This window comes from Lontra canadensis, unplaced genomic scaffold (genome assembly GCF_010015895.1).
Source record: "Lontra canadensis isolate GAN:19392208 unplaced genomic scaffold, GSC_riverotter_1.0 scaffold25, whole genome shotgun sequence".
Lineage (NCBI taxonomy): Eukaryota > Metazoa > Chordata > Mammalia > Carnivora > Mustelidae > Lontra > Lontra canadensis.
In genome coordinates this window covers 14,965,019-14,978,527 of record NW_022631019.1, presented here as the reverse complement: position 1 = coordinate 14,978,527, position 13,509 = coordinate 14,965,019, and the positions used below count along the sequence as shown (strand labels likewise).

Below are 13,509 nucleotides of genomic sequence, written 5' to 3'. Positions count from 1 at the left end.
CCCTCTCCCTTCTACCCCTGCAGCGGGGCCTGGTGGGCTTCCCTAATTGTTATTATTAGTACATAATAAACTTTATTGGTAAATTTCCTGTTTGAAACTAAGCTCAGTTCGTTTCTGAGGTAAGTCGGATTTTAACTCTACGGTGAAAATGTGCAGCAAGCACCCCCTCTGGCTGATGTTTAGCGATGGGGGGAGTTGTGATGTGGTTTGTGGTGGAACGCGGTCTGAGGAGGAAATGTTACACCGAACGCTTCCCTGTCTTTGACCTTTTCAAAGGAAGAGGAAGTTAACTGACATTACCCATCACCCCCGAAAGTCTCACTTCTTGGAAGGCTTGTGTTATGATGGATATTTTAAAAGGCTTTAATTTCCTCTTCTTAGGCCCGATGACTAGAGGGGATCAGGGCTTCTGGAGGAGAGCCTGGTTTTGAATGTATCTAATTTCATGTTATTTGCTCGATTGTACAGCTTTGTTTGAAAAGACTTGATGACGAGGTATTTTAGTCAGAAACTAGCCGGTGAAGGTAAAACGTTGAATTCATTAATTCCACGGAGATTTAGAAAGGTATTACGGACCTGAGAATAAGATTTCATCATGCATCTTCCCCCCCCCCCCCCCCGTTGTATTTGTGTAAATCAATAAATAACCATTGGATGTTAGATGTGTTGTGTTTTTGTATTTGTGTCATTTTGTGTTTGACTTCCAGGGAGAGTAGGTGTGTGAGCAAGTAACTGCCATGAAGTCCACGGACGATTTCACAGTCTGTAGTTTGATTCCTGTCTGTATCGATTACTTTGAGAAGGGAAAGGTATCTCCCTTCTAGAGTCATTTTAGGTCATCGTTTTGGTTTCTCTCAAGTGTCCGTTTTCTCTGTTCTTTAAATATTGTTATTCAATCCAGGCGGTGTGGCGCAGAGTAAAGATAAATTCCATTCCAGTGTGATGTGTGTACTGATTTCATAATGTTTTTATCCTGCATGATTCTGTTCAATTAAGAATTTTTCACAGATGAGAATGCTTAGTGATACTTTAGTGTTGCTCATGGAAAATCTGGTTAGTTTTGATGAGTATCCCTAGTTGCTTTACTTTGGGGGGAAAAAGGGTTGGCGGATTAGCCTACTTCAAGGTGGAGTTCAGTGCTGGATCTCTTAAACATATCTTCACTGAATGCTTTGTGAGTTTGAATTCCTTTCTAATTTGTCTTTTTTTTTTTTTTTTTGGTCTTGATTTCCCATACTTGGTTAGGGCTATAAATTTATGTACTGTACCACCAAGTAAATTTTTCATTACTTGTATTTTGGAGCTATTTTCACAATTAAGCATTGAAAGGAAGCCCATAATGTGTGTTCTTGATGTACAAAGTGGTAAGTGAGGACCAGTGCTTGGTGAATTTGGTGGTTTTATTTGTACACAAAGAGCTGTGACTGAAGTGTTTCAAGTGTGCTTTTTCTCAATGCATTTCACAAAAGAAGGACTTAGAAAAGCTCTGAGTTGGTTGCAACACAGAAGTTACTGGTACTGCAACAGTTGTTAAAGGGCATAAATTTAAGGTATAATTTCCAGTGGAGATGATTCTTAGGTATAGCTATTTGTAGAAATATGGGATAGTTGGTTTTTATGTGGCTTTAAATTTTTATTTTGTCTCATGTCATAGAAGAAATTAAAAGTCTTGATGTATTTCACAATTCTCTTAGTGCTTTACTCATTGAAAGGTTTCGATTAGTAAAATCTAAAAGTTTGTATAGTAAATGAGGTACAGGTTACAGATTTCATTAGAACATACTAATAATGAAATATTATCAGTGGTAATGGGGAATTGGTTAAAATGGATTGAAAAGGCAATTCTGCTGTTCTACCTTGAGGGAGGGAGTGTGGGAATTTGCATTTGTTTGATGAAAATGGTCATCATGTGGTGGTGAGTTGATAGACACGAAGCTTTGAGACTGGACTGCAAGGCTGGAGTTGCTTTTTCTATGGCTTGGTTAAATCTCCAGTTCCTCAAAATATATCAGTGCAGTTGTGTTTGAATTACATTAATAAGTTCATATAGTATTTTAAATTTATAAAAATACTGAAAGGAGATTCACTTGATAGAGGCCTTCATTTGTACTCAGTTTTCAAGTGACAAATCAGAGATGAAGGGAAATGTTGGCAATAATGAATTGGAATATCAACTGGCACCTGCCTCTAGGCATCATTATTCCATGGCAGGCCCATAAAGCCATTTAGACAGAGGACTTTGACCACAGAGAGGCAGGGATTGGGGCCTGGCAAGGAATGATGGAGGGTGGCAGGGATGGTGGGGGATGAAAGAGGATAAACCCTGCTGTGAAAAGTGCTACTGGTGAGGGAGGAATATGCTTAGAATTTTTATAACATAATCCACTGTGAATAGTTTATGCAATTGGCACTTCAAGGTACTTGCCTTGGGGTATGCCCTCCCCAGCTTCCCAGTATGAACTTCTCAGAAGCTCTGTTGAGCATCTTAAAAGTGATTCTTAACCTTTTCTGCGTAACAAACAACTTTGACATTTTGATGAAAGCTTATAGACCCTCTCCACAGAAAACTGTTGCTTACATTTTCAGGGGGTTCTTGGGCTCCTGTTAAAAGCCTAGCCCTTTGGATGGAAATTGCTTACCTTTCAGATAATTAAAGATATATGAGTTTGAATTTGAGTGCCCAAATAGTTCTGACTTAGAACAGTTTTGCAGTTGGTTATGAATACACAGTGTTCTATTTATGTGGAAGGACTTCATGGTGTAATTTCTCTCAGAGCTGCTGACGCTTCTGGGGAGTCTAGTTACTGTTTTGGGGCAGCCAGTTTGGTTAAGAAAATCAAGGTAGTGGGTTCTTTGAAGAAACTAAATTTGGTAAAGGCCTGTGGCAACCAGAAAATTTTTTTTTTTGGTGTCCTGTGTCCTCAGCTATTTTGTTTTGGGTGTGACATATATTAAAAACAAATATGCCCATTGAGGGTGTTTTTTGTATTTAATTTTCTTTTAAAAAAAATTAAAAAATTTTTTTGTTTTCTCTGTTGATTTTCAATTTTATCGGTTGAAGCCAAAAAGGTTTGTTTTCCTCTTCTTTGCCTCTTGACCAAATCTAAATCTGCATAATATTAACAATAGTATTCATTTATTGAGTGCCTAGTGTTCTAGGTACTATACATGCATGATTTTATTTAATTCTCACAATCCTAATGAGGGTAGGTACTGTCTCTGGTTTTACAGATGAGGAAACTGAAGAGCAGAGAAGTTCAAGTAATGTTCCCGAGGTTGTCCATCTAATAAGTAGGGGTCTGCAGTTCTATAGTGGTATGACTGGCTCCAGAGCTCATGAATGTCCTTTCTACTGCTTGGTTGCTTCTTACCAGATCTGCATATGAGAGAGGGAGGTAGCTAGGGGAGGGTCTGTATGCAGTAAAGAGGCTCTGTGGAGTCCTCTAGAACGGCTGCTACTGTATCTTGTTTTAATTAGTTCATAGCCACATACCATAAGAAATGTAGGTTATCTTTACCTCATTGAGCCTTAAAGCATAAGAATAGCCTGCACTTTTGATTCAGTGCTTGTTTCTGCTTGTTCAGAAGTTAGCAAGGCCTCCAGCAAAATACTGTATGTAGTACTAGCAGCTAGACCTCTATAGCTCATGAAGCAGCAGCAGTCTTGCTACTCCCTAAGCCCCACCATCAACAGAGATGGATGTATACTCTAAAGGGCGGATCCTCTTCTAGGAAGTAGAGGGGGAGACCATTGCAAGATGAAGATAGGGAAGGAAGAATGTTACTTAGATGCTTGAGTCACATTGGCTCTTGCCTCTGCTGCTGCTACTCCGTGTCATAGGCTTACAGGTCGTAAAGTGAGATTTTTTTTTGTCAAACTGTAAGACTAAACCACCGAAGGACTGATACGTTGCTTTTCCACATTGGGGTTTCTGATAAGATTTTTATGAAAAGGTCTGCTGTTAAAAAAAATTTGAAAACCGTGTTTTGCGCATGCGCGTGAGCATGAATTGGGGGAGGGGCAGAGGGCGAGGGAGGACCCTGGGATCCTGACCTGAGCTGAAGGCAGACGCTTAGCTGACTGAGCTTACCCAGGTGCCCCTTAAAACTGTGTTTTAAGTCATAATGAGATTGCCATGTTTTAGTCATTTATACTGGAGCTTCAGTGTAAGTGGCAAGTTTTAAAATTGATTTGTTTATTGAGCACATACTGTATGCCAAACTCAGAGCTTGGTGTAGGGTTGAAAAGCTTTTGCCCTTCAAGAGCCTGAGTCGCTCAGTTGGTTAAGCCCCATGTTGGGCTCCCTGCTCTGACGGGAGCCTGCTTCTCCCTCTGCCTGCTATTCTCCTTATCTGTACTCTTTCAAGTAAATAAAATCTCAAAAAAAAAAAAAAAAAAAAAGCTTTTGCCCTCAGAGAATTTGGTCCTGATAGGTACGTGATAGAATCCCATGAAGCAAGTGTGATGATAACTCTGCTGTAAGAGCTTAGCCTGGAGGAGGGAGGAATTAGGGCTTCCTAGAAAAAATTGACATCTGAACTACATTAAAAGGATGAGTAAGAATTACCCGAGGTTTACAGAGCTTTCTCTTGCCGCTGGCTTTTCCCAATTCCATTGCTGTTGCTGCTGCATAGAATTTAAGTAAATGGATATCAAGTCATGATTCAGGTCTTTAGCAGGAGCAGAGAAGCTAGAGGAGGTAGTTTACACCTTGGCAATCAAAACACAATTGCCATAGATTCAAAGTATCTTCTGCTCCATAATCCCCGGAATTAGAGTATGAGAAGATACATTTCAGATCTGGTCTCCTGGTCTCCTTCCCACTCATCTCATAATACCTCCCTGCTTTTCTGATAACTAGATTTTTGGTTTGGAGACTAGCTTTGAAATATAAGTAAATTTAGCTTGATGTATTGAGAACTGTACCTGATTTATGGTTAAAAAAAAAAATCTGGATTTGAGTTTGGCTTTTCCATTTTTTAGAGGTGTTATCTTGGACTAATCCTATAAATGCTCTGGTTATCAGTTTCCATTCCTCTAAAATGAAGGAGTTAGACTAGTTTATTAAATGACTCTTGAATTATAGTTGTTTATGATTCTGAAGATTATGGTTTGAGGTTTGTTTTGTTCTTGCAAGTAGGTGGGAAGGATTTATGGAGACCTATTAATGGATTCTTTGTCTGATGGTCAGTGACATTGATATTAGAAGCATGCTAACATTAGAAGCATGATACAAGAAGCCTCCATTTTTTGGCTTATTAATGTTAGATTTAATCAAACAGACCCATTGCTTCTTGGCCTTTTGGCTAAGATCAAGTGGGTCAAACAGACTGAAATGGCTCTGTGACTTGCGTGGTGAAGAGTGGGGTGGGTTGAGACCATAAAATAAGGTTGCCATGACCAGCCAGATGCTGGCTTGATTTGGTTGAAGATACAGTTAATTCATTATGAAGTATGAGGGAAAGTAAGTTCTGGAATAAACTCTTGTGATGAGATACAATCTATTTTTACTTTAGGAATAATAATTTGAGCTAATATAATAGGAAACTGTTCCCTGGTTCTTAGCCAGGTGCCTGACTTGAAGCAGAATATAAAAATCTGCAGCTGAGATTTACATCGATGAAATACTGCAAGATCCCAAGCTTCTTCTGAATTCTCAAATGGCTCCTAGTTCTTTGGCTTGCTGCCATCCAGAAGGAGTTTTTCACTGTCTTGTAGCCTCAGCTGAAATTTGAGACTGTTTTAACTATTTTAAGTACATTTGAAATTTGTCAGTTTAGTTTTTATGACCTTCATTAACTAGTAGTAGTTTTATACTTTTTCAAACCCACGTGCGTTCCCTGTTATGAGATACTAAATTCTGTCAATAGAAGGTAAGGTCCGTAAAGGCAGAGAATTTTTGTCAGTTTTGTTTGCTGTTGAATTGCCAGCTGCTTGAGCAGTACTTGGCAGATAAGAAGTCTGTAAATATTTGTTGAAATGTTGGTTAAGTTAGAGTCTGGAAATCAGTTTTAAGATAAATTTTAGGGCTAATATAGATGGCATCACAACTTACATTTAGCATTCAAGGGTGCTCTAAAATTGTTTTGCGCTGTTGTGTAATTGAATTGATAATAGTTTCATAATTTTGTTTGAGATGGAATAGCATTGACCCAGTTTACAAAGTCATTTAATGTGGCTGAGTTGCCTTTGAAGTATAGACACTGATGATGAGGGTTGGTATAATGCCAAAGAGGAAAAACATTTATAGTCAAATGTTACTATGAAAAATTTTGTTTTGTGATTGTAAGAACTAACGTAATCAAATCAGGAAATTAAAAAACACTGAAAAGTAACAAGTCACCCATAATCTTAGTACGTAGAGATAACTACTGTTAACATTTTGGTATATTTCTTTCTCGCACTTTTTTCTATGGGCTTTTATGGGCTTAAGTTCTGTCCTTTTGTTGTAACATAAGGTTAAATTACACATATGGGATTTTTTTCTTTCTTCTTTTTAAATACTTGACAATTTTATTGCTAAAAAATGTCCTTTGGAGGGACAGCAGTATTTGTCTCAGTCTCCCCCATCCTGGCAGGGTCCCAGGAGTGTTTCTATTACTGTAGAGGGAACAGGGACTGGGGCCAGGGTGGGACTACATATACAGTTCTGTGTCTTGCTTACTTTGTTACTTATCTGCCAGCAGAAACTAGGCCCTAGAAAATAGCATATAAGAAACAGAATTTGAACTGAAAGATGAATTTAAAAAACATTAAAACAAGTGCTTAAGACTACAGTCAGGGTTTAGATGGGCAGAGGGGAGTGGATTGTGATGAGTGAGTAATTAACAGGAGCCAAGGTTTGGGCATGAAGTAAGTATGCTGTATGCTGGGTTGTGAGGCTCCTCATCAGTGTGCTTGGAGAGGAGGATTATTGTGGTAGAATATTTGAAATAATGGATTCAGATTGTAGAGGGCTTTGAATCAATATAAGAGAAGGTTAGACTTCACTTGTGTGAAACTATTACTTTTTCTTTAATGGTTTTATTGAGCTATATAGTTCAGATACCACACAAGCCGCCCATTTAGGGGTACCCTTCAGTGGTTTTGAGTATATTCACAACTGTGCAGTCCTAACCAAAGTCAGCTTTAGAACTTTTTTTTAAAATTTATTTATTTATTTGACAGAGAGAGAGATCGCAAGTAGGCAGAGAGGCAGGCAGAGAGAGAGGGGGAAGCAGGCTCCCTGCTGAGCAGAGAGCCCGATGCGGCGCTCGATCCCAGGACCCTCAGATTATGACCTGAGCCGAAGGCAGTTGCTTAATCAACTGAGCCACCCAGGTGCCCTAGAACTTTTTTTAAAAAAGATTTTTATTTGAGAGAGAGAGAGAAGGCAGGGGGAGGGAGAAAGGGAGAAAGAGAAGCAGATTCTCCCTGCTGAGCAGGGAGCAGGATCATGACCTGAGCCACTCAGGTGCCCCAGTTTTAGAACTTTTTTTTTTAAAGATTTTATTTATTTATTTGACAGACAGAGATCACAAGTAGGCAGAGAGGCAGGCAGAGAGAGAGAGAGGGGGAAGCAGACTTCCCGCTGAGCAGAGAGCCTGACGTGGGGCTCCATCCCAGGACCCTGGGATCATGACGCAAGCCAAAGGCAGAGGCTTTAACCCACTGAGCCACCCAGGCACTCCATGCACACATACTTTAAAGATTTATTTATTTGGGGCATCTAGGTGGCTCCATTAGTTAAGTGGCTGCTTTCAGCTCGGATCATGATCTTAGGGTCTTGAGATCAAGCCCCACAGCGGGCTTCCTGCTCAGCCGGGAGTCTGCTTCTCCCTATCCCTCTGTTGCTCCCCCTGCTTGTGCTCTCTCACGTGCACTCTCTCTGATAAATAAGTAAAATCTTAAAAAATAAAAAGATCTATTTATTTATTTGAGAGAGAGAGAGAGAGAGAGGGTGTGCCAGTGCACAGTGTGTGGGGAGGGGCAGAGGGAGAGGGAAAGAGAGCATCTCAAGCAGACTCCCTGCTAGCACGGAGCCATGCTCTACAGGGGCTCAACCTCATGACCCCGAGTTCATGACCCAACCCCAAATCAAGAGTTGGAAGCTCAATTGACTGAGTCACCCAGATGCCCCTATGAATATTTTCTCCTATTCAGTTAGTTGTCTTCTTTCCCTCTGTTTCTTTTTAACGATTTACTTTTTAATTTTTATTTATTTTTTAAAGATTTATTTGTCAGGGGCGCTTGGGTGGCTCAGTGGGTTAAAGCCTCTGCCTTCAGCTCAGGTCATGATCTCAGGGTCCTGGGATCGAGCCCCACATCGGGCTCTCTGCTTGGCGTGGAGCCTGCTTCCCTCCTCTCTCTCTCTCTGCCTGCCTCTCTGCCTACTTGTGATCTCTGTCTGTGAAATAAATAAATAAAAATATTTAAAAAAAAATATTTGTCAGAGAGAGAGAGAGAGCAATTAAGCACAAGCAGGGGGAATGGCAGGCAGAGGGAGAAGCAGGCTTCCTGCCGAGCAAGGAGCCTGATGCAGGACTCCATCCCAGGACCCTGGGATCATGACCTGAGCCAAAGGCAGACACTTAACTGACTGAGCCACCCAGGCGTCCCTAAAGATTTTATTTTTAAGGACTCTCTACACTCGGAACTTGAACTCACAACCCCAAGACCAAGAGTTGTATGCTCTACTGACTAAGCCAGCCAGGCTCCCCTCACTTTCTCTATAGTGTCCTTTGAAGCGTAAAAAATGTTTAATTTTGGTGAAATCAAATTTACGTTTTTCTTCTGTCACTTTTGCTTCCTTAGTGTGTCTAAGAAGGCTTTCCTTAACTCCGGGTCATGGAATTTTACTCCTTTCTTCTTTTATAATTCTAGCTCTTAAATTTAGGTCTTTGATTCATTTTGAATTAATTTTTGTGTATGCTGTGTACTAGGGGTCCAAGTTTATTGTTTTGCGTGTGACTGCTCAGTTGTCTCGGCACTATTTGTTGAAAGAAGTATTCTTTGAATTGTCTGAGCACTTTGTCGAAAATCAGTTGTATTTCTTTTGTTTTTGTTTTTTTATTTATTGGGAAATTAACATGCTGAAAATTTGAAGATTTGTTGAGGTGTGTAGGTTGAAAGAAGGAATAGGAAAGATTAAGAGAAGAAGAATGATAACACAGAACTACATTTAAGGTTTTATTATCCATTAAGTGTTTGAGATTTAGTGAGGTGTGTTATTTATAGAATAAAGCCTATCGAATAAATGAACTTTGATCATTTTCACCTTTTGTATAATGCCTAAAAGATAGGAGAGCTACCCAAAAGAGATTTTGCCTATCTCTATTAAGATAAATTCCTGTTAGGCAGGATAGCTTTGTGAAAAATGACATAAGGGCATTTGACTATTTCGCTGTTCTGTGAAGAATTGAAATTTTAAGTTAAAAATTCTTGGGTTGGGACGCCTGGGTGGCTCAGTTGGTTAAGCGGCTGCCTTCGGCTCAGGTCATGATCCCGGCATCCTGGGATCGAGTCCCACATCGGGCTCCTTGCTCAGCGGGGAGCCTGCTTCTCCCTCTCCCTCTGCCTCTGTCTACCTGTGCTCGCTCGCTCTCCCTCTGTCGCTGACAAATAAAATCTTTAAAAAAAAAAAAAAATTCTTGGGTTATTGTATTTCACATAGAATATTAGTTCTGCCTAGAGCATTTATATAATTTTCAAGTTAAATTTGATTTTTTATTTATTAGGTTATACCTTCAGGCTATTTTAATGTGTACATTCTTATAAAGAAATAAAATTGGGAAATACTGCTCACCCTGTCTAAAAGGATGCTTTCTGCTATTCAGAAAAAGACTACATTAATGAAGAGGCTTTTTATAACCTTTCGGGTCTAATAGAAACAGTGTTTTAGATGAAAATTTTCTACACACACAGTCTCTTCAGTGACTTGAAATATTACAGTGTGGGGATGGGGTTGCTGGTTTATTAAGATTATATCTACTTTTTAAGTTTTATAAATAAGTATGCATGTCTTTAGCTCACTGAATATATGAAGGAAGTGGGTCTTAACCTACGTAAAATTTTAATGACCTCAAGTACCCGATTAATATTGTTGAGACTTTGAGGCTAATATATCATACTCATCTGATAATTTCAATATTATTTGTTGGTCTTTTTTACAAATATTAGAATTTGGAACCAAATTCTGGAGGGTAACTGCTGTTTCAAAAGTAGACGGCAGAGTACTTGACCTTAGCTTATTACGTTTTGTGTTGTGACTGGGTGAGTGTACTTGAATGTGGTACATTTTAGGCAAGGCAGTAAAAGCTGAATGCTGCTCTGGAAAGTCAGTGATTTTATTCTTGACTTTCTTTTGAAAATCATAATTACTATTTTTTTTAAAGATTTTATTTATTTTAGAGAGAGAGAACAAGTGGGGAGAGGGACAGCCGGAGAGGGGGAAGCAGGTTCCCCACTGAGCAAGGAGTCTGATTCAGGGTTGATCCCAGGACCTCATGACCTGAGCTGAAGGCAGATGCCTAACGACTGAGCCACTCAGGTACCCCTGAAAATCGTAATTAAAAGACATAAGCATATTAGTATGTATTGACTTACTTTCCCTTTATATAATCTCCTTTGGGGATCTCTGGTCTACCTTTCGTCCCTTCTCCCAGGGTTGTTTGTTCCTGAGGTTGAGGGAGATGCTGATGACTTGCCAAAGCATCAGGTTTGTACAAACTCAAACCGATTTGAGGTGTTTAACAACAGTGATCACTTACCAGTAGGTGATGAGAGATCCCTTCTCCTGTAATGGTTCTGGTTTGGATGATAAATTATATAGTCATCCTATCTAGTAACCATTATATAGTTTAGAAAATTAGGAGTCTTTATGCTACTTCTGTATATGTTACTAAAATACTTGGGAAGCAGCAAGACATTTTATTTATTTTTTTTTTTTAAGATTTTATTTATTTATTTGACAGAGATCACAAGTAGTCAGAGAGGCAGGCAGAGAGAGAGAGAGGGGGAAGCAGACTTCCCGAGATCATGACCTGAGCCGAAGGCAGAGGCTTAACCCATTAAGCCACCCAGGTGCCCCCAGTGACATTATAAATTCCTTGGTCTAACAATTTGTATTTGATCTTGTAGTTATAAAGGTCTTTGATATTAGCATATGAACTAAATAGCAAAGTATTGTCATCCTCTTAAAAAAAAAAAACCTCTATTTGAACTGATTCTAGACCTACAGAAAATTTGCCAAAATAGTAAGAGTTCTCTCCTATCCCTTGTCTCCTTCTCCTAATGTAAACATTTTCCATTGTCATAGTACAGTTATCAAACACAGGAAATTAACATTGATGCAATATTATCAACTAAAATGCAGAGCTAATGGTTTTTACCAGTTTTTCCACTGTTCTTTTTCTGTTTCAGGTCCCACATTGCATCTGGTTATTATTTCTCCTTAGTCTCCTCTAGACTGTAATTGTTCTTTTCTCTATTTAATCATGTATTTATCAAACACAGAGTCTACGTACAGAAAGTAAGTCTGCTTTTTGTGAAATTGAAGGCTTTGGTCTGTTCATAAGGATATATGTGAAAATTAGCATCAGTGATAAGGACAGTTGTGAGAACCTTCCAACTGGCAACTTAACCTTCAGAAACACATTGCTGGTCACCCTTCCTAATTTTTCTGAATATTTGGAGTGAAGAGTAATTTTTTTTTTTTGTATTCTAGAATCCTATTTTTGAAAGTGGCTTAGTTACTATTCAGTTGAAGGCTCAACTGAAGGGAACAGGATAACTAGAAATGGCAAGGTTAGGATGCTCAAGGGAGAAAGAAAAACATGATGGAATCTTGAGACAAGAGAAAAGTAGAAAAGGGAAGGAAAATTCTGGTTATTGTTTGGATTCCACAGATTAAGTTAATAGTGCCTGATGCTTAGTAGACAGTGATTTATTAAATGGCGAAAGGAGCAAGTGTTTATTAAATAACCGCATATGTTAGTTGTGGATGGAGATAAAAAAAAAGAATCCTGAAGTGTGAGTGCTCTAGTCAAACAGTTAAAGAATTTAAGGTGCTCTCTAAATAGAGGTAGGCCGTCAGAGGCCTGAGAGATCAGTGAGGACTGGAGGAGTTAGGAAGTAGGATTTGGGTAGATGGAAGAGAGAAGACATTTACAGTTGAGGGAAAAAAATGCTTTTATAGCAGCCAGGAAATACAGTAGATAATATATTTAGGGTAGTCAGAAGACGTGCTTGACTGAAAACCTAGTGTGCAGTGCATGTGACAGTTTTGCAAACTTTTGGATATCTGTTCTTCTGTCTTGTAGCAAGCAAAAGTTTTTGAAAACCTGATACCTACTAACACATTTGGTAGTTAGAGGAAGGTGAATTTTGTGCTGGATGGATTGAGATCGATAAGAAGCATGGAGACTAATATGCTAGACCCACTTAAGGTTTTCCAGGATTTTACTGATGCACATGTAGTCTAAAGGGAGATGAAAAGGAAAGGGTGATTATATCATGAAAGCTCTCAAAGAAAGTTAGAGATTTGAATATCCTTGGTGAAATAATGAAAAGAGCTAAAACTGACTCCAAGGCTTTGAGACTGGAAAATGATATTGTCGGTGATGAAGTAAAGAAGATGTAGAATTTGATTTTATATATCATGTTTTGAGGTAGTGAGCAGATAAATTCAGTTGAGGACATGTTGGATCTGACGTGAATGGAACATCTTATTTGGTTAAGAGATGGACATTTCTAAAACATGTTTAGAAATAAGGAGATGGAAGTCTGGTGAGCAGAGAAAGGCTGGAAAAACAAATTTGTGGAAATAAAGCATAACAGAGAGAGTGAAAAGGAACACAAAAGTTCTTAGGGGTCCATGCAGCACCTGCTGATGGGATGACGATGGTGAAACGAGAGAAAAGAGGAAGCAGGAGCTGCCAGGAGGAAAGAGAAGCCCAAGAGCATAGTCTTTTACAGCTGTCCAGATTAGCTTCAGGCACCCCTATAATGTAAAAACTTTAAATGGATTTAAATCACTACCTACCTTGGCTACTCATAGGCTGCTGTTGGGATTCTGGGCAGTGGTTATGAAATCATTATTTTATATCCACTTTTTTTGTTTTTTTTTTTTTTTTTTAGTTAACTCTAGGTCCAGTGTGGACCTCAAACTCATGACCCCAAGGTCAAGAGTTGTGTGCTCTATCTGCTTTTTTTTTCTTTTTTTTTGAGAGAGCGCTAGAACTTGTGGTGGGGGAGGGCGGGGGAGTGGGAGAAGCAGAGGGAGAAGGAGAGTCTTAAGCAGGCAAGGGTGGAGCCTGATGCGGGGCTCAATCTCATGACCCTGAGATCATGACCTGAGCCGAAATCAAGAGCCGGATGCTCAACCAAATGAACCATCCAGGTATGCCTAAATTCACTTCTTCTTCTTTTTTTTTTTTTTTTAATTTTATTTATCCATTTCAGACAGACAGAGAGCACAATTAGGGAAGAGGGGCAGAGAAAGAAGCAGGCTCCCGGTGAGCAGGGAACCT

The 13,509-nt window shown here is 39.3% G+C and overlaps 1 protein-coding gene across 17 annotated transcripts in view; it reads left to right on the top strand.

Annotated features, from left to right (window-relative positions):
- Window positions 1-13,509, top strand: part of EIF4G3 (eukaryotic translation initiation factor 4 gamma 3) — a 338,175-nt gene that overhangs the window by 14,048 nt on the left and 310,618 nt on the right. The window lies entirely within an intron of this gene.